Source organism: Sapajus apella, unplaced genomic scaffold (genome assembly GCF_009761245.1).
Source record: "Sapajus apella isolate SASKATOON/1434 unplaced genomic scaffold, GSC_monkey_1.0 scaffold332, whole genome shotgun sequence".
Classification (NCBI taxonomy): Eukaryota; Metazoa; Chordata; class Mammalia; order Primates; family Cebidae; genus Sapajus; species Sapajus apella.
The window spans coordinates 84,327-87,873 of NW_022437272.1; the positions used below are offsets into that span (position 1 = coordinate 84,327).

The following is a 3,547-nucleotide window of genomic DNA, read 5'->3' on the forward strand; positions in this document are numbered from 1 at the left end:
GATAGTGAGTTCTCGTGATGAATGAATACTATCCTGCTGGGTTTTAGATTTGCATTCGGCCTGTGTCCCAGCTGTGTTATTTTTCTGGGAAAACCTTCCGTTTGGTTTGAGAAAGCTTACCCAATGCCTGTACCATCATTGTATCTTAAAAGGAAAGAACTCCCTTTAAAATTCAGCAACTAATAGGCAGAGGGGACTGTGGCCTTGTCTTGGATGAGAAGTTGAACTTTTTACATTTCAGTTACTGCTGAAATGAGTTAACACTTTTGGGTAATTTTGAAAACACTTGTTTGTATGTTGCTCTGTAAGAACAACATGAGATTCAGGGGTGTCAGGATCAGAATAATATGGTTTGTTGTGTTTCCCTAGCTAACTCAGGTAGAATTGTATTCCTGAATGTTGGAGGTGGGGCCTGGTTGGAGGTTATTTAATCAAGGACGGGAGGTTGGTGGGCATGAAGAAAAAAGAAGTGGGTAGGGTAGGTGGAATAGGTTGGCAGTAGGGTGGTGAGAGGGTGGTGGGTAGCAGGAATTGGCAGTAGGTTGCTGCAGAGGCAGAGGCTCACAGAAGACCTCCACTAGGGCAGTGAACTTGTGGTTTTGCAGGGTTTAGCTCCCATGGCTGCTCTCATGGGCTGGGCTGGTGTTGAGTGCCTGTAGCTGTTGGGCCAGTCGGAATCTGGAGTCTAGAGGATGGTGGCCTCCTGTGTAGGGGCTCCAAGCCTAAATTTTTCATCTGCACTGCCCTAGTAGAGGCTTTCCAAGAGGCTCTGCCTGTGCAACAAGCTTCTGCCTTAAAACAGTGGAGCATGGGATGGAAGTAGGGGTGCAGTGGTGGGGGTGTGGGGATGTGGTGGAGGATAGATCTTTCACAAATGGTTAAGCACCATTTCCTCCTAATACTGAGTTCTAACGAGATATGGTTGTATAATAGGGTAGCACCTCTTTCTCTGTCTTGCTCCTTCTTCTTCCATGTAAAATATCCCATTGCCACTTGGTCTTCTAATATGATTGGGAGGCTTCCTGAGTCCTCCCAGAAGCAGAAGCCTCTATGCTTTCTCTACAGCCTGCAGAGCCCTCATCCAATTCAACCTCTTTTCTTTATGATTATACAGATGATCAGTGCTGCAAAGTGGAGCTTTGAGATGCCTTCGGTAAATTTTCCCCATAGTCTTGGCAACCAACACTCAGCTTCATTTTATGAAAATATCTAGGGGGGTGACATTCAGCCGGCCATTCGGGGCGACGGACTTTCCATCCCAGAACCATGGCCCAATTTATCCATAACCTTGTGGAGAAGACCTCGGCACTGGTGAACGCTGCTGTGACTTATTCGAAGCCTCAGTTGGCCACATTTTGGTACTACGCCAAGGTTGAGCTGATTCTTCCCACCCCTGCTGAGATTCCCTAGAGCTATTCAGAGCCTGAAAGAAATAGTCAATAGTGCTCAGACTGGTAGCTTCAAACAACTCACAGTTAAGGAAGCTGTGCTGAATGGTTTGGTGGCCACTGAGGTGTTGATGTGGTTTTATGTCGGAGAGATCATAGGCAAGCGTGGCATCATTGGCTATGATGTTTGAAGACCAATCTTTAACATCTGGTTATGTTTGATTTATTATTTGAGTGTTGTTGGACCACGTGTGATCAGACTGCTATCTGAATAAAATAAGATGTGTTAAAAAAAAAAAAAGAAAAAATATCTGAAGCCTCCATAAATTTCCCCCTGAAAATGGACTATTACTCTTTTACTACATTGCCAGGCTATAACAAAGATGGCTGAAAATGTAGAAACCGGTTTAGAAGTGGCTAACAGCCAGAGGTTGGAGAGTTCAAAGGGCTTCATAGAAGACAGGAAGATAAGGAAAATTTGGAACACTGTAGAGACTTGTTAAATAGTTGTAATTAAAAGGCTGACAGAAGTATGCATAGTAAAGGCCAAGCTTAGAAGACCTCAGATGAAAATAAGAAACTTACTGGGAACAGGAGCCAAGGTTACTTTTGTTTTGCCTCAGCAAAGAACATGACTGTGCAGTGCCCCTGCCAGGGACACCTGTGAAACTTTGAACTTTAGGGTGATAGTTTAGGGTGTATTTGGTGGGATGAACTTCTAGGCATCGAACCTCAAGAAGTGTCCTGTCTGCCTCAAACACCCTGTTGACTTATGTGTGACCAACTAAATGACCTCAAGTTGGAACTTCTATTTAAATGAGAAGCACAGCTTAAAAGTTTGGAAAATTCACAGCCTGGCCAAGTGGTTAAAGAGAAAAGCTGATTTTAAGTTAAAAAATCAAAAAGGCTTTGAGAATTTGCATAAAACGGAGCCCAGTGCTAACAGCCAAGACAATGGGAAAAAGGCCTTGAAGGCATTTCGGAGACCTTTGCAGCAGCCCTTGCTGTCACAGGCCCTGGGGCCTAGGAGAGAAGAATGGTGGCCTCGTTTCTGTGAGCAGCCTCAGGACACTGCTGCTTGCATACCTGCAGCTCCAGGTCCAGCCCTGACTCAAAGATACACAGGTATAGCTTTGGTCACCACTTCAGATGGTGTAAGTTCTAAGCCTTGGTGGCTTCCACATAGTGTTAAGCCAGCAGATGCACAGAACATGAGACTAGAGGCTTGCGAGCCTTCCTCTAGACTCCAGTTTGTACAGAAATACCTGGGTGTTCAGGAAGAGGCTTTTCAAAGAGACAGAGCCTCATGGGAAACCTTTACTAGAGCAGCACAGAGGAACAGATACGGTTGGAGCCCCCACACAGGGAGGCACCATTTTCCAGACCCCAGATTGATAGAGCCCCCTGAACAGCTTGCACTCTCAGTTTTGAAAAGCTACAGGCACTCAACATCAGCCCGGCCCATGAGGCCAGCTTTGGGGGAATAAATCCTGCAAAGCCACAGCCCAAGGCTTTGGGGGCCTAGCCATCACACCACCCTGCGCTCTGGTTGTGGGACATAGATTCAAAAAACTGATGTTGGAGCTGTAGGATGTAAGGTTAGCTGAGAGAAAGGAGAATAGGCCCAAAGTCAGGCAAGCATGTTTTATTAACCTGACAGGATGCCCCATAACAGTCAGAGGAGGCAGCCCCAAGCTTTAAAATGGAGTGGTTTATATGGGGTGAGAGGGGCATAAAGGAGTTTCAGGAATAAGATAATCTATCAGCCTGTAACAGGCAAAGAGACAGTTTGTTAACTTGTAACAGACTTACAATATATAATTCTGTGACTTTTCTGGTGGCAGTTAAAAAAAAAACCAGAACATGTGTTAAACAGAATGTGTTAAACAGAAATTTACAAGTATGGATAACAGAAATTTATGTGTTAAACAGAAATTTACAAGCATGGATAACAAACATTTATTTTCCCTGTTCTCCCCCAAGTTGCCCGACGGCTGTAATCAGGCTTTGCTTAATTGTAGGATGTCTGGCAGCCTTGATGTGGCACCTAGGAAGGAGTTCAGAACTGCAGCTGCAGAGCAATCAGAGTTGGAGGAAGGGGTCAGCTTGTGCAAAGAGGTTTTCTGAGGCAGCTTGTCCCTAACATAGGATTGAGTGAC

General features: G+C 45.1%; 1 pseudogene; it reads left to right on the plus strand.

Annotated features, from left to right (window-relative positions):
- Positions 1–1,251: 1,251 nt before the first annotated feature.
- LOC116545679 lies at positions 1,252–1,622 on the plus strand (annotated as a pseudogene).
- The last annotated feature ends 1,925 nt before the right edge of the window (positions 1,623–3,547 follow it).